Genomic DNA, 24,988 nt, shown 5'->3' with positions numbered 1-24,988 from the left:
CCATGTCCTGCCTCCTTGGCATGTGCTCTGGCTTTCATATCTACCCGATACCTTTCCTGAGTGTCTCTGACTGTTACCCCATCAGTTCGCCTCTTACTTATTTACCTGTTTCTTTTTTTTTCTAGTGCCCACCTATTCCACACACACAGATACCCACAGTGCCCTCAGCATAACTCCCAGCCCTCATGCACACATCCTTAGTTATCAGATAACACAAAACATGCTTAAAATGACATGTTTTATCAACACTCCAGACAAGAATATTTACCTTTGTCACATTACGAAGCAGAAATGCTTACTTTGGTCGCTGAGGAAACCTTTGCGCCCTTCGTTCTGTAACTCTCTTTAGTAATAGAATTCCAGTTCTGTACAGGTCTCCTGCTACATTAAAACAAGAGTTACCTCCAACAGTAATACATGAAGTTCTGTAATATGTAATTACATTCTTTATCATCTGTAAAATAACACCAATCCTTTTGAGTCAGTGAACTTTAACTGTAACCTTTTATGTAGGAGCCGCGTGTATGTTTCAGACAGAGACAGATTTTTCTTCCTACTGTTGTTATTTCAGATAGGGTAGTGTTGTCAAAAAGCACAGCGCCCGTTGCGTGGAGTGCGCTCTGTGTGATCTGGGCCCAGTCGGTGGGCCGAGGAGGAGGGAGTGAGATGGGCGAGTGAAAACACACCATTGGGATGTGGCTTCGGATGTTGTAGGTACACACACTCTTTGCCACCTAATCTGAGGACTGCAAAAAGAACAGAAGATGGACGGAATGCTGAGCCAATCTCAAACATTGCCCCAGTCAGTCACAGATCTGGGTTAAATCCATTGTTTTTTTTGCACGCCACAACATTGCACTTTAGACCCAGCCACATGCAAATCAGTCTTGACCCTGTGCCTCAGGGGAATAGTCCAGCCCGAACTGTCCAGCCAGATCCTCCCTGGACCAGAAGCAAGCATCCTGGGACCTGCTTCGGGGCATCACCCCTCATTAGCCAGGCTAGCTTGAATCTGGTGGTGTAGCGAGCATGCGACCCACGTCTGGGCATATCCTTCCCACTTAGGGTGACAATTGCAAAAAGAACAGATGATGGATGGAATGCTGAGCAAATCAAACATTCACCACCAGTCAAAGATCAGGATTCAAGCTAGCCTGGCTGATGAGGGGTGAAACCCTGAAACCGGTTCCAGGGTTCACCTTTCTGGTCCAGGGAGGACCTGGCCTGGCAGTTCGGGCTGGACTGTTCCCAACAAGGTCAAGACAGATTTGCATATGGGTGGGTCTAAACTGGGGTGGCATGGTGAGCAAAAGGATGTCAAATTTAACCCACATCTCTGGACTGGGGTGAATGTTTTAATTTATTCAGCATTCTGTCCATCATCTCGGCAGTAGGGCCTAGAAGGTAGGGACAGGTTCCTTAGAGAAGAAGCACTCTCAAAACCGTAACATGGCTTAGGCAGCACTGAGATTTCTAAAGTCAGGAGTCCTAACTTTACTACTACTAAATTGAGAAAAATCCTAATTTTAAGGCTTTCGGTATTCACAGAAGGCATTTAGGAGTCCTAAAGTTAGGAGTCCTAACTTTACTACTACTAAACTGAGAAAAATCCTAATTTGAAGACTTTCGGTATTCACAGAAGGCATTTAGGAGTCCTAAAGTTAGGACTACTAACTTCTGTGAATACCGAAATGAGTAAGTGTCTTCTGTGAATACCAAAATGAGAAAGTGCATTCTGTGAATACCGAGGTGAGTAAGTGCCTTCTGTGAATACCAAAATGAGTATGTGCATTCTCTGAATACTGAAATGAGTAAGTGCATTCTGTGAATACCAAGATAGTAGTAAGTTTAGGATTGAGTCTTAAGTTCATTCTGTGAATCGGGCCCTCCCTTCCTGTGAAGGTCTATGCCTTAGACTACAGCAAGATATCTCCCCTGTTACTGCAGTCTGTGGAGGCGAGTCTCAGAAATGATGACCACGCATTGGAATCTGCTTTCATTTACTAGGAAAATGTAATTCCACCCACTACATTCACAGCCAAGAGCATTCAGAACCCCATTACCAAAGCTGGCTTCATGCAATAAACCAACATAGCAAGGGTGTTCTATGAAAATGTTGAGTTCTTTTTTTTATATATTAACCTGCACTAACATCTCTACAGTACGATTTCCAAAGTATTGTTATTGTGAGTATATGTGGAATTAAGACTAATATTTATGTACTTCCCTATGTATGCTTAACCTCATAATATATTATCATTCATGTGATATTCAGAAGTCGATGTAAGTGCAAGTTGACACCATTAATCTCAATATTTTTAAAATAAACTTTGTACAGATCGATCAGTGCAGAAATGACACTTGCACTAACCGGCAGGTGCAAACAGTGGACTTTCTGCAGTGGTCCGTAATGTCTCTGCAAATTTTGTTTTTGCTTCTTTTAATCAGTGCAAGATTCTTCTTTTTTTTCTCTATTCACTCGGTGCTAAAACGAGTGCAAAATTACACTTTAGCCCTCCGAGGTTCTTAAATGTGGCTCAGCCTAAAAGAGGGTTTAGGAATAAACGCAGGAGAGTAAAGCCAGCATGGAAGAAATTACATTTGGACAATGCGCACTATTTTCAATTGTCTTTATGGAAAAATGCAACCCCTAGCCATTCCATTAATTAATATTATGTCAAACTCAACCACCCAGCCTTACACCACATATATTTATCCTGAATGCTATGCCAAATGAAAACGAGAAAGAGAGAAAAGACTTGAGCTACAGTTTTAAAAAAAGAACCCCACGAGGAGTTCACGTCGCAGTAAAATGCCACTTGGCTTATTTTACCATGCTTTGCAGCCATTCATAGATAAGTCTATTGTTTCTGCAAGTAATCTCTGTTTTAAGTGTCAGTGATACGCTCTCTTTACTCAGGATTTCCTCCCTCACTCGATAAGGGTGTCGACTTCAAAACCGCGACAGCTATGCGGCCCACGTCAACCCCTGGCATCAGTTGAATGAAATATCCGACATTCCCTCTTAAGGGTTACAATTCAACCAATTGTGCTAAAGTAGCAGATGCCACTTCCGGCCCAGCGCCCACTTTACCCACAACCTGATTTATTAAGCCCTTTGGGCTTTTATTTAAGAACTGCTGACAAATTCCACTTTATATTCCTTCTGGGTGGCACCATCCGTGGGGTCAAATTGTGTCGGCAGAGAGCAGATGGTACTTGAAGAGTCAAATTGTCAGGATTACGCATCTGAGGCCTGCTACTTCTAGCCGGATATTTCCCACTGCCAGGGCCTACAGCGGCATTCTTGGCTGAGTAAACAACATTATCCGCGCCCATGAAGGCGACAGCTTGGAGCCAGCGTTCTCGCATGTGGTATCTTGGGCATTGTGCCACTCCCTATCAATGGTACAGGCATGTGGGTCTTTCCATCAAGGGTCTCCATGAATACACTCCCTTGCTGACGTGGCTTATAGTCTGTTGGATGTAACTTTCTGAGCATCACCACAGCCAGAGGCGTTACAAAACTTGAGCCTCCACCCCTCCCCCCCTGCAAGGTACCACTCCAGTCTTATTCAGGAGCCCTCAGGTCAGGGTACTGTGCTGATGGGCCCCCTGGAGCTTGGGGGCCTCCCTGCACTACGGGGCTGTGGGGGCCTATGTTACGCCCTTGCCTGATGCTTCCACCACAAGATTATTCACATTTCTCCATCACTTTAGCCAAAAAGTTAGGAGAGAGATGGGTCCATATCTGACGCCAGTAATCCTCGAGTGTGTTGCTTTCCCATACTTATTGCCCTTTCTAATGCTTGTTTGCCATTTCGCTACTCTTCCCTGGCCCCCAAGTCTGGCAAAGTCAATAGGTCTGGCTTTACTATGCTAGGCAGAATTTATTTTGCAAAGCCTACAAACAACATATATTCATGCCTACGTTTACATTTGATAGCCAGACCTATAGAAAACCGGGCCTATTGAGTTACCAATGTTTACTATCTATTGGCTAAAAATAATCAAACTATAAAGCAAAACGAATTATAACATTGAAGATGGCTCCTTGTGTTAAGTTTATCATTTGACATTGACTGTAATTTGCAAGTCACCATTTTGAACTCTACTAGGCGCAAGGCCACTGTCCATCCTTCTGACATGAAACAATTAAATAAAATAAATAATTAAAAGCGATTAAATTAGGTAATATAACATCTGTTATACACAGTGTTTGTAAATGGCACTTGTGGTATGAGGTGTTCTACAAAAACAAGTTATTTTTGGAGTCTGTGCAGCCCTACAGTCAGGCGCAGAGAGTTAATGCCCTTGACACTACCGTGGGCATTAACTGTCACTGGTGATCATCATTTACCTTCACAGAGACCAATGTGGGGCTTTATAGTTTAAGTCTGGGGGATTTCTCAACCTAGAACCTACAATACGTTTCCAATTTGAAAACAAATTAGTTGTTGTTGACATTGGTTGGCGCCATACCAACCAATAAAGAAGTAAACCAAAGTCTGGAATTGTTTAAATCACTGACGCACAAGGGCTTCGAGGCCTCGTCAGGGGTAATAAGCACTATATAAATGGAATTTCAATGCAATTCATGTGCACAAGTTCTCCCAGAGATATCCTGTGTAGATTAGTTCTGACTTCAAGGCTTCGAGGCACCTGTGCAACGGACATCATCTGCTCACAACTCTACCCCAAGACTTGTTGCACTTTACTTCAACCTTCAAGGGTTTAAGCTATTAAAATCATTAGGGCGGCCCCCAAATGTTTGTTGGGAGTGGGGTGGGGGAGGGCTGCTCTTTTCGTCAGGCCCTCTAATTGCAAAGTTTGCCCACAAAAGCTGCCCCGGCTTGGAGAGCCCCTAATGAGAGTTCCTTAATTTAAACATACCCCTCTCCCCCCAGCAGTCGGCGTAAAGAAAGGGGGGCCGCTCGGCCCCCACGTATGCATGGCGGGGCGGGCCCCCACCCCCTCCGGCAGCCATTGGGTCGCGCCCCCGCGACCCGGAAGCACTAACGGTGTTTCCGGGCCGTTGGGGGCGTGGCTTGTAGTTTAAATGCCCGGCGAGCGCGGCAGACGGCATCTTTGTCCCCGCGCTCGTCCCAGGCAACAGCTTCGCTCCCCCCACCAGTGCCGGGGAGCCTTTAATTTTGTTTTCTATATTGCAGGTTACGGTGGCGTTTCCCGACGAGAGGCAGGAGATTCTGTGATCGGTACCAGCTGGTGGAGCCGAGCAGTCCGACGTGGGACCCGGTATTAATCCCGGTGGCTGCGGTGGTTTATTGGGAGAGAGGGGTGGGGGAGAGTGAGCAGACCAAAAAACCATTGGTGTGTGAAAAAGGCCGCTTTATTGGAACAGGTGCACATTTACAAATACACAAACTCGGCAACCGCCTCACAATCTAAAACCACAACCAAGATTTGTTCGTTTTTATTTCAAAACCCCAAACCCCGCCCCTACCCCACACCCTCCATCACACCCGCCCCCACCCGTACATACCCAAACACATAAAACCATACAAACCCCAATAACATTATAACATCACATTATCAAATACAAAATATCACATCCCTGATTATAAACCAACTGATCATATCCCCCGACCCATATTCTCAGAACCCAACCTCAATCAGTATGAAACATCCCCCAACAAGATCCGACTTTACAACTAACGGGTCCAAACCTGGCCCAAAACTGACAATAACAGAGCAAACCGCCACGCATCTGTCCCAAGCGACAAAAGAACAAAGCCAAAACCCTATGCCCACATGATCCAAACAGCAGCCAAAATATAAATAATAAAATAAAAAAGAAAAAACCCCATTCTAGGGAGGGAGGGAGGGACAAAAAATAGCTAAGATAAAACCGGCCACCAGGTCACCTAAGCCCAAAATGGTGCCCGTAAAGCGGAGCTCCGCCCATTTATAGGCAGCGCACAAACCAACTAAAAACCAGCCCAAAAAGAGCCCAAATGGAATCTGCTAGAAGGCGAGCCCCCCACCCAGATCTCCCAAACCGCCCGGGGGAGGAGACCTCCCAGGGGTCGGCTGCCCTCCCCCAAGCCCCCCTTGGGAGAGAGGGGTGGGGGAGAATGAGTAGACCAAAAAACCATTGGTGTGTGAAAAAGGCCGCTTTATTGGAACAGGTGCACATTTACAAATACACAAACTCGGCAACCGCCTCACAATCTAAAACCACAACCAAGATTTGTTCGTTTTTATTTCAAAACCCCAAACCCCGCCCCTACCCCACACCCTCCATCACACCCGCCCCCACCCGTACATACCCAAACACATAAAACCATACAAACCCCAATAACATTATAACATCACATTATCAAATACAAAATATCACATCCCTGATTATAAACCAACTGATCATATCCCCCGACCCATATTCTCAGAACCCAACCTCAATCAGTATGAAACATCCCCCAACAAGATCCGACTTTACAACTAACGGGTCCAAACCTGGCCCAAAACTGACAATAACAGAGCAAACCGCCATCCAGAAAGCCGTGGGGGGAAAGACTGGTTAGGAGAGAGCCCCACCTTTCTGCCCCCCACCCAATCCTAAAACAGGGGGGGGGGGCACACGAAAAAAGGGGGGGGAAGCCAAAACCGCAAAACACCAAAGCAACCCCTTATTCACCTACAAACTGTTGCACGGTCAGACAGCGAGACAAAACCTCCCGCAGCTCCAGAAGATACAAATCCATTCCAATTCGGGACAAATGTACCCCGTCACCCCTGAAAAATTCCACCGCATGGTATTTGATGTCACCATGAACGATACGACCGAAACCCAGGTCCCTGCAGAACCTAGAAACCTCCAAATTCAACTTCCTCCGAGATTTATCCACCGCCTTCGGCTTCACCGCATTCCTCCAAACCCTCCTGGGCACCAATTCTGTCCACAAAACGTGACACCCCGACCACTGTTTATGTAATAAAGCCAAGTCTTTTTTGATCGCCCGAAGCAGAACAACCCCCTTCACAGAACCCAAATCATTCTCACCTAGGTGGAGAACCAAAAAATCCGGGCAAACCCCACCTACCAACCAGGAATTAAGTGCAGGGATCAGTTCCTTCCATAACATGCCCCCTTTCCCTTTCCACACCACATTGAATAAACGATCATTAAAACCCAAAGATGAACCAAAATAACTCTGACGAGCTTGAACTTGAGCCCTTTTTACGAAGGAATGGCCCACGATCCACACTGTAAGGAAAGCTGCCCGAGGACCAGCCACAGAACCTGAAAAAGAAAACAGAATCAGACAGGAAAAACAGAAGAAGACGCCTGCGCTCCAGCAGATTCGTTCCGAACATAGCGCTGAAAGCAATTAGAAGTCCAGCGCCCCAGGCCCATGATCTCCTCCCTTGACCAACCCCTGTGAAAGGCTTCCGTGGCCGCCCCAATCCTAATTGAGTGAGTACCATATAACGACCCATCTAAACCAATATGTCGCAGCGCTTTTCGCAGTACCATTCGCAATTGATAAGTAGAAACACATGAACCATTCAAATGTCGAAAAACCGGGAGGTCCACTACACCACCCGACATTTCCTTCCAGCAGTGAGCCCAACGTAAAGGGCATGTTTCCGGAGGGGATACCGCTTCCAACCAAACCCCCTTACCCGCATTTCTCTGATCTGTTTTGGAATGAGAGAGCCAAACGTGGACTCCCCTAATCGACAGCTGAACATCCCCCCACAGAAGGCCTCGAGAGGACTTGGTGCCCAGCAATTCGGACACACGAAACGCGCCAAAAAACATCCACACCATCAAAGTAGAAAACAAACAAGCTTCCACTCTATCAGAACATACGACCGGAAGCACAGAAATCACCTGAAACAGCTTTTGCCACGACAAAGGGGATCGCAGAGTTCGCACAGAACCCCTCTCTCTGGACCACCCCTCCAACATCCTCCTACCCAACTCCCCGGCCGACGGAGAGTATCCCCACAAAAGCTTTCCCACAAAGGAAATCCCTGCTAGTTTGCCAGAAATAGTAATTCTGGATAAGGTCCTGTCCATCATGCACAGAATAAACTGAACCACATCTTCAGATCGTTGCCAATCCAGCTCCCTCCGACATGCACCCGACTCCAAAAACTCCTTCCAGGCCAACTCATACGCCATTCTCGTGGAAGGAGCCAAAGAACCTAAAACCAATTGAAGGACCCGGTGTTGCCTACCGTCCACAGGTGATCCGGCATGGGAGTCGGCTCCTCGTCTGCCTCCAAAGCAAGCCCACGGAATCTCTCCCACTGTGAACGAGACAAAGCATCCGCAATGTCATTGTCCACGCCAGGAACATGCAGGGCCCGAAAACAGATATCAAATTTCAGACATCCCAACACAAACACTCTAAGGAGTTTCAAGATCTGGGGATCCCTGGCCGACTGTTTATTAATCACTTGCACCACAGCCATATTGTCGATGCGGAAAAGAACCTTTTTGTGGGCCAGAGCCGTACCCCACAAAGTAACAGCCACTATGACAGGAAAGAGTTCCAGAAAGGCAATACTTCTGCCACCATTCTTCCAATGTGCCGGCCACTGTTAGGCACACCACTTTCCTTGCCAGTAAAGGCCAAAACCGTCACTGCCTGCAGCATCAGAGTATATCTGTACCTCCCAACACCAATCCACCTCCCGACATAAAGGCACACCGTTGAAGGAATGTAAAAAGAAGATCCACATGCGTAAGTCCTCCTTGACCCCCGCTGACAGCCTCACCCGATGATGTGGAAGGGAATGACCAGACAGAGCCCTGCCCAACCTCCTACAGAAAGTCCTGCCCGCCCTGACCACCCTGCACGCAAAGTTAAGGTGTCCCAGCAAAACTTGTATCTCCCTCACAAACACTTTCTCTTTTCTCAACATGATTCCTACCAAGTCAAGCATTTTCTGTTTTTTATCCAATGGAAGACGAGCTTGCATCAAATGCGAGTCAAGTTCAATCCCCAAAAAAGACATGGTCGCGCAAGGACCCATGGTCTTTTCCGGAGTCAATGGTACCCCTAAATGAGTCATCAAGGATTGAAAAGTTGTGAGAGCCTCCTGGCAGACCAGCAAATTTGCTGTACCCACAAAGAAAAAATCGTCCAAATAATGCGTGACCAGTTCATGTCCACTTTGGTGAGTAAAAAACCATTGCAGAAACGTACTAAAAGTTTCAAACAACGCACAGGACATAGAGCACCCCATTGGCAGAGCTTTGTCCACGTACCATTTTCCAAGAAAATGGATGCCCAGAAGACACCAGTCTTCAGGATGGACTGGAAGCAGTCGAAATGCAGATTTGATATCGCATTTTGCCATTAGAGCATCAGGTCCTGCCGTCACAACCAATTGCATAGCCACATCCACAGAAGAATAAGACACCGATGCAGCTTCGTTGTCAATGAAATCATTTACAGACTCACCTTCTGGCCACGATAAATGCTGAATGAGCCGGAACTGACCAGGCTCTTTCTTGGGGACCACACCAATAGGAGATACAATCAGGTTCGCCAGAGGCCAATCATCAAAGGGGCCCGCCATCCTACCCTCACTCACTTCTTTATCCAATTTTGTCTGTACAATAGCAGGGTGTTTGCCTGCCGACTTCAAATTCTTAGACCAACGTCTCACACGCGGTCCTTCGTATCCCAACCGAAAACCAACCTGGAAACCCGATAACAAAACCGACTGCAGCTCGGCGGGCTCATAATCCCGCAAAGCGGCAGCCAAATTATCTACATTAACCGGTGTACGAGCCTTTGGGCCCAGCACCGGATGAAGACTTCCCTCCCCTGGGAGCCGGGGGTTGCTGTGGTGCAACGAAAGTCCCTGAACTCTGTTGGGAAACCTGGGGATCCCCGGAAGGCTTAGGACCCCAGCATCGGGATAACGGATGGTTCTTTCTACCACATTGTGAACATTCGTGTCGGAACTTACAGAACTCTCTGTTACATACCCCTCTGTTAAAATCCCAACACGTGCCAGTAGGCGACTGGGTGGTAGAGTTGGCTCCCACCCCTCCCCGGGTGGGACGAGACTGAAAGGGACGATAAACCAAAGGAAGACCACTGGCCGTGAACACCGTTCTACCAGAGGCGGACGAACCCATGGTATGTTGCCAAAGGTCAGTGTCTAACTCACCCCATTTGGCCTCAGGATCCCAAGCCATGCGCGCCCTAAATTCCTCATCATACTGAGCCCATGCGTAATCATTCTTAGTAAGTTGAGCCTTACGAAAAACATCCATATACTTAAATAATGAAACGCAGCGCTCAGGGAACTTTTCACAATAGACGCTGGCATAAATTAAAAAGGCCGCCGTCCAATTTTCAATAGTTAATGGTACCTTAGGGCGCTTAGCCAATTCAAACTCCTCCTCCTTAGATCCTTCTTTAGCACGGACCTCCCTGTGCAACAATTTTAATAGTTCCACATACTCACCGTTCCATATCCGTTCTTTCGTACTGAGCATTAAATGAGCCCCCAAAGGCTTAGTAACACCCATGTACGGCAACTTTATAATTTTTAATTCTTTGCTGTGTAGTACATTTTTAGTAGTGCCCAAACCAGCAGTGGACGTGCCACTATCCACTTTATCACTTGTACTGACATCATCAACGTTTGTGCCCACACCTTGGTCTCTGACAACACGACCTTTATATAATTTACCATCCTTCTCACTAGATATCAGGTCCACTCCAACACCAATAGAAACCATGTTTGGCCGCACAGAGTGTACCACAGTCTCACCTGGGCGTAATAGAGGAGGCTGACTGGCTTCCGTCCTCCACTCCGAATGTGCACCGTCGTCCGCCCTCCGAGGAGCCCTCACCGAGGGGCCGAGCACTCGTGGCCTTGACGATTCCACACGACTCCGCACCACCTGTGCCTGTAACATACTGTGAGAAACATTAGAATGTCCCCCCCCAGACACCACCACTTCTCGAACTTCGCCCTCTTCAGGGCTGTCCTCATCATAATCCAAAATCAACGAATCTTCTAACTGAGAAGGGGCATTTACCACCAACGAAGTCTGTACTGACTCCACCGTTTTAGACCGACCATGGGCCTTACCAGCCCTCACGTTTGACCTTGGCGGGGAGGACGACTGAACCCGCCTATACACTCCTCCGCCAGTACCACTTACAACTTGTTGATTCCCTGTAAGAGATAAAGCATCATTATGACCACCACGTGGCACAAGAGAGGTCGTGCATGACCCGCTCCCATGGAAAAGGCTGGATTCCACCGTCGAGGCTGGTAAGGTCGCGCTTGACCTGCTGGCACCGCCCATGTTGAAATCCCTCGTTGGGGCCATCGAGGTCGTACTGAACCTGCGTGGGATGGCCGCGGCGGGATCCCTCGATGGTATGGGACGTGCCGCGCCAGGCTCCACCCGTACTTCTCCTCTGCGTGATTGGGCTGCTTGCCGCCCTGCCAAGTCTGCTGCTCCAGTACGAACTCCCACCTGTAATGCAAAAGGCCGGACTGGTGTGCCGGGTCCCTTACTAAAACCGACCCTAGGAGCCGAAGACAAACCGCCAACACGACCACCAAAACCCCTACCGGCCTCCTCCAAAGTCCCCGAACCACCTACGCCTTTCCTTTTTAAAGCATCACATAGCCTAGGAGACGGTTGGCAGACCTCCTCATCTGAACTAACATCCAACAAAGTTTGGATAATCTGCGACGCCGGCCCCTGAGAAGAAACATCCTGAACCCTCGCTTCCCCCAAAGAGCCCCGAGATGCAGCCCCCGAATCCACTCTCAGGCCAGGAAACTGAAAATCCCCGGACAGCCTATAGAAAGAACCTCCCTCAACAGTACCCTGCTGAACAAAACCATCACCACTCCCCTCCCCCCCAGGAGGAAGACCTTCTAAAACCTCCGACGGGCGAAAACTCCCCACAGGAATACCAGTACCATAAAAATCCCCCCCAAGGAAAGACCCATCAGTCCGCCCAGCTCCCTCCACCAAACCCATCTGGGCCCATTCCCCCTCCCCTAACGAACCGCTACATACAGAAACTGCCTCCCCTCTGTTAGACACCGAGGGGGAAAACAATAAAGGACTACTCCGGTCCCTCACCGATGCCCGCACCACCACACCAGAACTCTCAGACATGACCACACCAGGCACAGACACTAAAGGCCGAGCGATGGAACCACTAAAAGTACCACCGTCAACCGCTACAGGAACCTGAACCACGTGCTGACGAATAACGCTCTGGGGAGCGACAACCTCTTGCACCACCTGATCCTGACCACTCTGTAACGGCCGATGCGCCACAGTTTCAACATTCAAAATGGCCTCCGCCCTCCCACCCCCGGTGACGTCAGCACCCGCCACCGCGGAGGCCGAAGCCGAGCGACGCGTGCAGCCACGCTGTCTGGAAGCACGACGGCCTCGCAAAACAGGAGCAGAGGCCGCCCTGTCACGAAAACCAACAGTAGAAACCTCCCTCGTCACAGCAGGAAAATCACCTTCCCCAACCACCTCGACCAAAGAGGTATCTAAAGAAACAGACGGATCCGAAGACCCTGAATCACTCCCCCGACGGGACCTCGCACCCGCCCGCCGAGTCCTGGAACGACCCCTTTCACTTACCCCATCCTGTCTCCGGCGTTTCGGGGAGAAACACGCTGCTACCACAGCCGACACCCTCGCCGAAGCCTCCCGCTGGGGCCGCGGAGGCTCGGTCTGCCCCCGGTCACCTATAACCAGGTCCAAACGACCCGCCTCACTGAGAAGACGGATAGCTTCCAAAACTCGATAATCTTCACCAGCCATAGTAAGCGAAAAGAGATAACTACAAGAGGAAAAGGTAAGAAATACCAAAACTCTGACAAAAAATAGCTAAGATAAAACCGGCCACCAGGTCACCTAAGCCCAAAATGGTGCCCGTAAAGCGGAGCTCCGCCCATTTATAGGCAGCGCACAAACCAACTAAAAACCAGCCCAAAAAGAGCCCAAATGGAATCTGCTAGAAGGCGAGCCCCCCACCCAGATCTCCCAAACCGCCCGGGGGAGGAGACCTCCCAGGGGTCGGCTGCCCTCCCCCAAGCCCCCCCTTTCCTATATTGCAGGCTACGTGGGCGTTTCCTGACGAGAGGCAGGAGATTGTGCGATCGGGACAGGCTGGTGGAGCCGAGCAGTCCGACGTGGGACCCGGTGGCTGCAGTGGTCGTGGGACCAGGGGGCGAGCAAGCGGTCAGCAGAGCAACCAGTGGTGCGGTAAATTGGGGCATAAGCCAGCGTGTGTATCCCTTCGTGGGGAATCAAAGGGGAGGGTCGATTCGTATGGTTCACGGAGGGGAATTTAGACCAGCAGGCTTCTCCCCGGCAGCAGTTGGATGGGAGACCTCCATTAAGATATAATTTTACTTGTAAACGCTGGGAAAGTATAACCTCAGTGGGTTTTAAAAAGGGCAGCGTTTTTGGTGCAAGAAGTACACAAGGGGCATTGTTGGGGGCCTCGTTTGCATAGGCGGTATTTACAACATTGTGTGCGAAATCTAGAAGGGGTTGCAGAACGCGGTAACGCACTAATATAATTTTGGTTATGGGTACACGGGGCGCGAGAGGCTCTAAAATTGAACGCATGTTACAAACAATGATGCGCAGGATGAAAGCAATGGACAAAAGGTGGGGGAAAGTGGATGCACTGGGGAGGACTGTGGCTGAGATGGGTGAGAGGCTGGAGGCAAGCACGGGGAGCAGGCCTAAGCGAACGATAATACCACCTAAACCTAGAGGAGACTGGGAGGTCCCTCCCGCGCGCGGTAGGGCCAAAAAAGGATGCAAGGGGCGTAATAACCCCAGACCGGGTGGGGGGTCACCAGTAGCAGGGCCAGACGACACGCCAGCACCCGCCCCAGCACCCGTGCCCCCGTGATTATCCCGGTAGTGACAGCAACCCCAGTGATTACACCGGAGGAACAGGCTCCAGCCACGCAGCCGGTGATAGTGGTGCCAGCAGTGCCAGCAGTGGTGCCACAGGGGAGTCCGGCAGGCCAAATCCCTGGAGTGGGGCCAGTTCCCCCGGAATTGGAAGCCCAGATAGCGACGCTGGTCCCATGGTTGGGGATAGGGGGTGTTTTACCGGCCGCAGCAGATCCCTTGGCAGAGGCACAGAAGGTGGTGGCCCGAATTATGGCGGCAAGGGCAGGGGCTAACATGTCAGGCACTCCAATTTCTCCCCTAACAGGCGCAGCAGATGATGGGGGAAAGGAGAAGATTATTGAGCCTGCACGGAGTACGGAAAGTGGTAAGGAAGTTTCTTTCCCCCTTTTGGGGGAAGGCTCGCTGCCATCCAGGGGGGAGGACCTGGCCCAACATGTGGCTCAAGCTGTGAAAGAGTGCATCTGGGCGGACAAATTTATCAATATGTTTTCCTTGCTCATCGATAACAGAGAGTGGGAGTACGCAAAGACCCAGAAGGATATGTTACTGCCTAGCGAGTGGCGATCTCAGTTGTTGAAGTTTAGGGTGGAGGAGACCCTCAGTAATTGGCTCAAGGCGTTTTCAGTATTTGTAGCAGTAATTGCTGAGCATACACCAGGGATGCAGGCCCAATTGGCCTGTTACCAGAGTAGGATCATAATGTTTAGCGAGAAGTATGGGGAGGCATGGAAAGAATATGATATTGCCTTTAGGAAAGCCAAGGAAATCTTTAACCTGGGACAAAGTTGACTCGGCATCATGGCACTCGCAGTTCTCAGGAGGGCAGGCGCCGGGTGGGGCCAATACTTGGAACAAAGGGTACCCCAAGAGGCCGCAACAGCATTTTCAGCAGCCAGCCCAGCACTCTGGCCGACAGCCATTTCGTGCCGGGCTTGGGTGGGACCCGTCCAGCATACCCAGGGGCAATGCGGGAGGAAAAGGGGTATGCTGGGATTTTAATAAGGGGGCATGTACTAGGGCCCCGGGCACATGCAGATTCAAACATGCATGCGCCAGCTGTGGGCAGGCTTCCCACACTGAAACCAACTGCAGGGCGAAAGGTCCTCAGAGCGGTAGGGGGAGGAGGAGACCAGAGTAGGTCTTGCCACACCCAGGTTGCCCACACCCTCATTGACATATCAGTGATGATCCCATGGCTGAATAAATACCCAGACCATGACTCTGCCAGGTTACTACAAGAAGGTTTCACGCATGGTTTCAGGATTCCAGCCGCAGGCTATGTGGGTAGGCCACAGTGCAGGAACCAACTCTCAGTTAAACACAACCCGGGCGTAGTGGAGGAAAAAATTGGAAAGGAATTGCGCCTGGGCAGAGTGGCAGGCCCCTTTAACGATATCCCGTCAGCAAATTTTGTGTGGTCACCGCTGGGGGTGGTACCGAAGAAAGATAGGGGTGAATTCAGGCTGATCCATAATCTCTCAGCACCCAGGGGCAATTCATTGAATGATGCAATTGACGATGACATATGCAGCGTGAAATATGCCTCTTTCGACCAAGCAGTTGAGATGTTAAGAACACTGGGGAATGGGGCATTGATGGCGAAATCTGATATTGAATCCGCTTTTAGACTGCTCCCAGTTCATCCCGAGGACCAACACCTATTAGGTTTCGCCTTCCAGGGGAAGTACTATATGGACAGATGCATGCCCATGGGTTGTTCCATATCATGTTCATACTTTGAAACGTTTAGTTCATTCTTGGAATGGGTTTTGAGACGGTCCACTGGACATCAACACGTAATGCATTATCTGGATGACTTCCTCTTCCTGGGGGCGGCGGGCTCACGGGAGTGTGCAAAGGCATTGCAGGACTTTTGCGTGCTGATGCGCACTTTCGGAGTCCCGCTGGCTCAAGGCAAGACGGTGGGCCCGGCTACTTGCCTGGAATTCCTGGGCATCGAGTTGGATTCAGTAGAGGGCTGTTTCAGGTTGCCAGGGGAAAAAATAGCCAAATTCAGAGCAGCTTTACAACAATGCTCAAGTAAAGAGAAAGTGACATTACAGCAGTTGCAACAGACGGTTGGCCATCTTAATTTTGCATTAAGGGTCATACCCATGGCACGCCCCTTTTCACGCTCTATTGCCCAGGCCATGAAGGGTCTGAGAGAGAAAAACCACCGGACCAGGTTGTCAGCAGAGGTTCGCCAGGACATGCTCATTTGGATAGCATTCCTGAAGGATTTCAATGGCAGGGTGGTGTGGTGGCCATCACCTGCGACGTCGGTGGAGTTAGGTCTATGGGCCGACGCCGCCGGCAGCGTAGGCTTTGGCGCCATCCTGGGCAATAAATGAGTGGCGCAGAAATGGCCGAAATGGTGGGAAGAAATTGGGCTGACTGTCAATATAAGTTTCCTGGAATTATTCCCCATTTGGGTGGCATTGATGGTGTGGCCTCGACAATTGTCCAACCGATCAGTGGTATTCTGGTCGGATAACATGGCGGTGGTCGAGTGTATCAATCAGCAGGCAGCACGTTGTCCTTTGATATTGCGCCTCATGAAAGAAATTGTCATTGTATGCATGAGATTGAACGTTCAATTCAGAGCCACACACATCCCAGGGGTGCTGAATAATGCGGCTGACGCCCTTTCTCACTTCAAGATACAGGTGTTCAGGGAGCAAATACCAAACGCAGAGGCGTCACCGGCTCACTTCCCCACAGCGCTCTGGCAGATTGGTGCCCCCGACTATAGGACCTCGTGGCAACGAGCCTAGCCCCTAGGACCAGGACGGCCTATGAAGGGGCGTTCAAGTCGTATTGTGAATTTCTGGGGCAAGAGTGGGAAAAGACTTGGGAACAGGAAGCGAACTTCACTCTCTATTTAGAATCAATGCGCGAGGGAGGGCGGTCAGCAGCCACAGCTAATAGACACAAGGCTGCGGTGTCGTTCTTCGCACAAGTAAAAGGCATCAGGGATCCCACAAACAGCTTCTTTGTGCGAAAGGCATTGAGGGGGGTGGCGGCGGGAGCGACTGCGACCGGCGGACGGCCGGAGGCCGATAGGGCTAGAACGGTTGGCAAAAGTACTGGTTGCCCTACAGGGCATATGCAGCTCCCCGGAGGAGGTACTCTTGTTTAGGGCAGCTTTTACACTGGCCTTTTATGGGGCACTGCGGATTAGTGAACTGGTGTCAGCCAACAAAGCAGACATGGCAGGCGGCATTCAAAGGTGCGATACAACGATCCGGGGCGATGCATTATGGATTACAATTAGGAAGCCTAAGACGGATCAGGAGGCCCGGGGGGAGAGTTTGGTGCTGCATAGGGCACGCAGTAACCCATGCTGCCCAGTAGCCAGCATAGAGGCATTCATCAATCAGAGGGTAGCAACACCAAGTGGACCTTTACTGGTGCACGCGGATGGGACCCCTTTGTCCAGATTTCAATTCCAAAGGGTATTGGCAATGGCTATTAGAGAAGCAGGATTGGACCCCAAAGAATTCGGTACCCATTCATTCAGGATTGGGGCGGCGACGGAAGCCGCGGCTAGAGGTCTGCAGTCAGGCAGTATAAAAAAGATCGGAAGATGGTCTTCTGACGCCTATAGGCGCTATGTGCGGCTGCACATGCTGTGAGGTGGTAACATCTCCCAAATTGACATTTGCCTTGTTGTGTGCTTCCCTTCCAGTTTCCCGGATCTGCCACGCAGGACGGGAGATTGCGCAAAGTCACCCGACGCCCACACCAACAAGGATGCATCGCCAGGAGGAGCAAGAGAAGAAGCGGATAATATGGGTTGTAGGTCATTCTTATGTGCAACGTGCTAATCATGTTTTTATTTCAGGTGGGTTTAGACGGCGGGCGGAGGCTCAGGGGTCCAGGGTGACCTTTTTTGGTAGAGGGGGACTCTGCATTAGTCAGCTAAGGGGCTATATGACTCAGTTGTTGCAAACACACACGCCACCACCCTCAGTGGTAATACTGCATTTGGGGGAGAATGATCTGGTGAGACTGAACAAAAGGGTTTTGGTGGAAGAGATAGTCTCCGCGGCTGGGTGGATAGCTAGGGAAGTGCCAGGGTGCACGATAGTGTGGTCCCACCTCATACCACGACTACAATGGAGGGGGGGCAACTCAGTAGCGGCATTGAACCACTCAGTAAAGAGGGTCAATAACAAGCTGGGGAAACTCTTTCGCACCACAGTACTGCAGAACATACCGCACGGATGCATCTGGGGCAGCCAATTTTACTTGAAGGACGGGGTTCATCTTACTGAGGAGGGCAATGACTTATGGGTGAGAAATATAATGGCATGGGTTGAGAGTTCTGGTAAGTAATTATTACCTTATGAGCGTAGGGAGGTTTTGTGGTGGGGCCAGATAGCCGGTTGACTATGCTGGCCCGTGGCGGTAAGGTCATAATCGGTGAGCACCAATTGGAGGTCCTTAAGGGGGGGGCGGCACCATTAGCATATGGGCTCGCCCAGGGGGAGGGGCCACTGGTATCTCCCAGGGTACCTCTCGGAACTCCAGGGGCAGGATATACGTTGGCTTACAGGGGTGCGGGGGAGGGAGCAACGCTCTATCCTTTTGTGGAGTAGCCACCCCGCGCATACACTATGATGTCGGTAAATGAAGCGAGTGTAGGGGCCCTCCTATCAGGGGTTAAATGGAGTTCCCAGTGTGTCCGAGGGTAAACAGGGTACAGACTCTCCCGGTGAACGGGCCCTCGTGGCGCATGCGCACTCGGTCGGGAGAGTGCAGCAGATAAGGATCGGACACCGGTTAGCGACCTTGCCGTAGGCCCATTAATTATAAAACTGCAAATGATGTGAAATTAGATTCGGTTAGGAACACGCTGTATTAGACAATTTGTTAAGGTTAGCCCTTTCAGACATGTCTATCACACTGTAATCTATTGTGGATATTTGCCGTTTTATAATTGTGTAAAATACCGTTTTTAATTTGGATAATTTAAATTTTGTTTCATATTTAATAAATACGGCCGGGGGATCGTGAGATCCCCCGCCTTCCAAAGACTCCAACTGCTTCCTCCAGTTCATTTCATTGTGCTTTATCTGTGTCAGGTGGTGGGGTGGCCAGTAGTCCCTGCCCATGAAGAAAGGGGGGCTGCTCGGCCCCCACGTATGCATGGCGGGGCGGGCCCCCACCCCCTCCGGCAGCCATTGGGTCGCGCCCCCCGCGACCCGGAAGCACTAACGGTGTTTCCGGGCAGTGGGGGGGCGTGGCTTGTAGTTTAAATGCCCGGCGAGCGCGGGAGACGGTCTCTTTGTCCCCGCGCTCGCCCCAGGCAACAGCTTCGCTCCCCCCACCAGTGCCGGGGAGCCTTTAATTTTGCCCACCCACCATCCCTGATAGCTTTGGATTGGAGTCTTTTGTTGTTGCTAGCCATTAAGTTGTGTAAGGAATAGTGGTTGATGGCATAGGTTAACGTGCAATTTTCATTCCTTAGGCCTTTTTTCCCTAGAACAGGCAAAGTTGATTTACCGTGTGCAGTGGTTGTGTGATTAATTAAAGTTTTCATTCCTTAGGCCTTTTCTCCCTAGAACAGGCAAAGTTGATTTACCCTGTGCAGTGGTTGTGGGATTGATTAAAGTTTTTCCTCAGGTCCTTTTTCCCAATTTAGTAGCAATATATTGTCGTATTTATTATATCGGTCAGGCGGTAAGGTCATAATCGGTGAGCACCAATTGGAGGTCCTTAAGAGGGGGGGCGGCACCATTAGCATATGGGCTCGCCCAGGGGGAGGGGCCACTGGTATCTCCCAGGGTACCTCTCAGAACTCCAGGGGCAGGATATACGTTGGCTTACAGGGGTGCGGGGGAGGGAGCAACGCTCTATCCTTTTGTGGAGTAGCCACCCCGCGCATACACTATGATGTCGGAAAATGACGCGAGTGTAAGGGCCCCCCTATCAGGGGTTAAATGGAGTTCCCGGTGTGTCCGAGGGTAAACAGGGTACAGACTCTCCCGGTGAACGGGCCATCGTGGTGCATGCGCACTCGGTCGGGAGAGTGCAGCAGATAAGGATCGGACACGGGTTAGCGACCTTGCCGTAGGCCCAGTAATTATAAAACTGCAAATGATGTGAAATTAGATTCGGTTAGGAATACGCTGTATTAGACAATTTGTTAAGGTTAACCCTTTCAGACATGTCTATCACACTGTAATCTATTGTGGATATTTGCCGTTTTATAATTGTGTAAAATACCGTTTTTAATTTGGATAATTTTAATTTTGTTTCATATTTAATAAATACGGCCGGGGGATCGTAAGATCCCCCGCCTTCCAAAGACTCCAACTGCTTCCTCCAGTTCATTTCATTGTGCTTTATCTGTGTCAGGTGGGGGAGGGGTGGCCAGTAGTCCCTGCCCATGCTTTCTCTGCGCCTTACATGCGTGGTTAAATATATAAAACAACTCGTAAAGTCACCCTTGAAGGCCACAAAGGGGACAAAGGAAGCCGCGTCGTGAGACGGCCATAAACACCCCCCTTCTTGCCATCACGTGAGCCAATGCAAGGCAGTAATATGTGCATTAGAACCAAATTTGAATTTCTGACTATGTGGCCCCGGTGTAATAGAAACATTTTAATGACTAGAGCAAAGATTTACCTGAGGAAATGGAAGGAGACGTGGCCTAACAGTTGCTTGCAGGCTGCTTCAGTAAAGTCCACGGGAGCAGGCGCAGATGACTGATGCTGAGGCACACAGTTTACTCTGCGCACATGACCCACCCTGACCCACCCTGCAGAGCAATGCGTGATGGCGCGCAGGTGGCACACTAAATGTGAACGTGCTGCACTGCGGCCGCGTGAGCCCAGCCTCTGTCTCTAAGGCAGAGAACCCGTTTTAGTAATGGCCTGCTGCCCGTGCACGGAGCCAGCCTTTACGGTGCATGGGCGGCAGGTCATTATCATTATTAAAATGCCCATCTGCCTCAGAGACTCTTCCCAGGCGAACCGTGCCGTTACACTGACTGCAAGTTAATATTTGAGGTATTTGGTCCCATAGTCAAGCCAGTCTGCATTGTGCTGAGGGGACCCCCTAGACTTCGGGCGCCCTCCCGCACTGTGGGGGCCTGTGTTACGCCCCTGACTATAGCTTCTAGAAACGTCTGAAGGAACTGTGAAGGTTTAGGGACCCCACCCTCTGATGTACAATGCCTATTCGTGTCTTTTGCTCAAATAGCGTAAAAGGCTTACGTAAACAAATCTTTAAGTAGATAAGGGCTTTGTTGGCCCGTTATGAACTGCACATAGTACAATTGAATGTGCCAGACCCATTTAGCAGGAGAGTGGTAAATGTAGTATGTAGTCAGCAGTGGCGGCTGGTGACATTTGAAAGTGGTGGGGCGTAAAAGTTCAGCGTGTTTGGACTGGTCTGCATCAACATCCAAACATGTAAAAATGACATTCAAAATGCTGCATAAACTGCCTTAACTTGCAAAACTGCATAATGAGCCCTTTTCATGCCACAGAATTTAGTCCACCATGCCACAGAATTTCCTCCTGTAAAAGCACATATTGGTTACAAAGATGGCGAGCAGTTCTTGGGTCAGCGAATGCGGACTTCGACATCACATACTACAGCTATAGAAAATTCAAGCTAAGAATATGTCAGTAGTAGATCCTCTAAGATTAACATGTGGAGGAAGTGATCAGTGAGTTAGTGTCTGGTTTATCCTTGACACTGATTATATATAATGTTGCCTGTAGCACTTAAATTACCAGTCCTGTAGCACCAGTACAGCCACCACCTGCCCTAATGTTACCACCATACCTGCTTCTACTCTACCACCATTTCCTCACCACCACATGCCCTGGCCTGACAGTATTATAGTAACTATGCTCCAACACTAGTATCTGCCAGTACTGCACTATGCTACCACCACAATCCACTACCACTGACAAAGTGTGCACTATACATGTTGACAATGCAGTATTTCATCAGAGGGGCTTTTTCACGCACACACTATCACCATCTTCGACGTTAGCGCGCACCCAGTTCAGGGTGTAAAGTACGAAACAGAGTCGGAGTTCTTTAATGAGCAGCCTTGCGTGATAGCAGACACCTTGTACATAGCTTCCCAGCACCTTATCAATATAATATGTAAACATACAATTAATGGAATAGTGAACTAGAACGTAATTACAGTGTAAAAAGGGTTAAAAAAATGCAGACTGATACTATACACTTCCCTCCCCTTATCCGAACACAAACAAAAGAAAGTAAAACCACACATAGATTAAACACAATGTATAGAGACATGCACACAATTAAACACAGACCTAAAAAGGAATGTATGAAACAAAGCCACAATAGCAAATTGCACGCAAAATCTTTAAAGTTCTTGGGAGTAAGAGTGGAAGGTTCTAATCGTCCATAATCAGACCTTTGCTATTGTAGTGTCTACCATGCTTTCCCCCTGCCCACCAACAGCAGATACTTCAGTAAAGATGCACCCTATGTGCCCTTCCATACTACAGCCAACTTCCTTATGAAGCAAGTGAGCCAACAACAAGAGGTTCTTCTTTCCCATTATCCTCAGTTATTTTTCACTTTTCATTAACCATCTGGGCCTGAGCACTTGCCTGTACCGTGCTTCCGTTGCTTTGCACACTCTGCAACTCATAACTTCCTTCCTGCGCTGCAGCTCCATCCAACCACCAGAAGCTCCTTCCGTCTCTTGGTGCCATTTGAAATTCTACCTTTAGGCATCGTTGCACCTGGCTAAATGGCTCAGGTGCTAGACTCCCATCACTCAACTTGTCAGAGTCTGCCAGAACCCTAGTGACTGTTATGGGTTCAGAAAACACAATGTCACCCTTGCCTACTTTTCTGCACTTCTTAATACGCACCCAATCCCCTTCTTTCAGAATATAAAGCCACCCCCACCAGTTTATTCAGACAATCTTGGCTATATTAAGGCAGTAGCAAGGTGCATGCTGGAACCTGTAGTTCTCACATTTGAGTTTCGAGAGCTAGTTAAGCAAAGTTTTGCCGATTGAAAGCCAAGGCTACAACAAATCTGGACAGGCCAGACATAAAAGTAAGGCTAAAGGCTTTAGTTCTATTTTTATGTCTGGCCTGTCCCGGTTTTCCCTTCTCAAAATCTAGTCACCCTATCAATGCAGTCGCCGCCTGCTGAGCGATGATTCTCACTCTCGGCTCCTTTCCCACCACTCCCCCGCCCGCCTCGCTGCTGCTAACTCCCGGCAGGGGCCAGCACCGCCTCCCTCCCGTAATGCGCCAATTAGCCCAGCAGAGGATTGCATTTTTACACTACTAGTCTCGTAAAATGGAGATTTTATTGATACCACAAGCACAGACGCCAAACTTTTTTTGTTGCTCGTAACAGCTAGGCACATTATTCTCCTTGCTCACAACAGGCAACTGAAAAAGTCTTCTTCCTTACTACCCTCTGTTGCTTCCTCACCATATTTTATACCATTACTCCCCATTTTCTAGCTGCACGTGCACCCGATTGCGTTCCAGGGGATTATGAACTCAGAAAACTAAGATGCAGTTAGTAAGACTTCCAACCAATTCCATGTGTTTATTTTGACGTTCACAGTTCATTCAGTTTTGACATTCATATTTTACTTCTTGCTTCGGCATGACCTCTCTTGAAAGAGTTTTTTCGTGTTTAATATTAAAATGGGTTTAGAAGTGTGTCTGTCTTAAATGCAGCCTTCATTTTTATATGCTTGCTTTTCACTTTTAGATTGTCAATATTGCCAGAAGAAAGTCGGTCTCGCTTTTCCGCTGTGCAGTCACGGCCTGCATTACAGGGGGGGGAAATGGGGTTGTTGCGGTGGAGTGGATGGGGGGGGGGGAGGTGGGATAAATAACTTACCTTAACTTCCCGCTTTTCTCTCAAGTCCAGACTGAGACTCGAGACTTGCGACTCCCGCTGCATTCGAATTCCTCTGGGCTGAGCTCGTCATCAGGAAGGCGGCAGGCAGCCTCCCTCCCCTCCACAGCAGCCAGCTCTGGGATTGGTTCGGCCGGCTGCCCCCTACTGACGTCATTTCTCTCTGTATGCTGCAGCACAGCAGCATACAGAGAGACGGGGAGAGTGGGAGGGGTTACTCGAGGGCAGGGGGGAGCGGCTTGCCTACTGTGTTAATACTGTCTGTTTGGGTAGCCTCTCAGGATGCCCAAACAGACAGTATTACCAACAGTGGGCAAGCCGCTCCCCCCTGCCCTCGAGTAACCCCGCCCACACAGAGACTATTGATTTCTCGTCGTGCGAGAACGCAAGGCAGAAACAAATGGTAGTTATTATCATTGGTGATAATAACTACCTTTGTTTGCCTTCTCGCACGGCGAGAAAACAGGGGGGGCGGCGCCCAAACGCCCCCACGGACCAGCCGCCACTGGTAGTCGGTGGCGCATTTTGGAACACTAGTGAATTAGTGCACTGTTATTTACAAACAGCACATTTTCCATTGAAATGGCAAATACATTTGCATGGGTATGCAGTTTTACTGATAAAATTCTATAGCGCACAAACAATAATGTGTGGCGATCAGATCAGATTTATCATTTGTGCCTCACCAAGTAAAGTGACTTGAATTGTTGAATTGTTTTGATACTATTACAATCTTTGTTTCCATCACACTACAGAATTACCAAAAATGTGATTCATTTATCCTTTCCTAATTGCTGATGTATGTTAACATTTCTATATAGTTCATTTGCAGGTATTTAAATGTTGTGTGTTAAAAAATCTTACAGCCTTTCCTTTCAATTCAATTCAATTCAATAAGGTCTTTATTTCGATTGTTCATCATAAAAGACATGGTCATTCAAAATTTAAAATTATCTAATTTTATAACAATTAACAATAAAAGCATCCTACAGATGAAAAATACAACAATCACATGTAAATGTAAATGTACAGGGATTTATATAGCGCAAATCACCAACCGGTTTCTAAGCGCTTGCTTAGGGAACCCGTCCTGGTATTCCCCTGTGAGATAACCCCAGCAGGGTATCTGCAAGGTGAAAGCCAGGCATCCCGCCGCGAGGGGCCGTTGTGGAGAT

The sequence above is a fragment of the Lissotriton vulgaris genome, chromosome 3_1 (genome assembly GCF_964263255.1).
Source record: "Lissotriton vulgaris chromosome 3_1, aLisVul1.2, whole genome shotgun sequence".
Lineage (NCBI taxonomy): Eukaryota > Metazoa > Chordata > Amphibia > Caudata > Salamandridae > Lissotriton > Lissotriton vulgaris.
The sequence above is the reverse complement of the archived record's forward strand: the minus strand, read 5'-3'. Positions refer to the sequence as shown.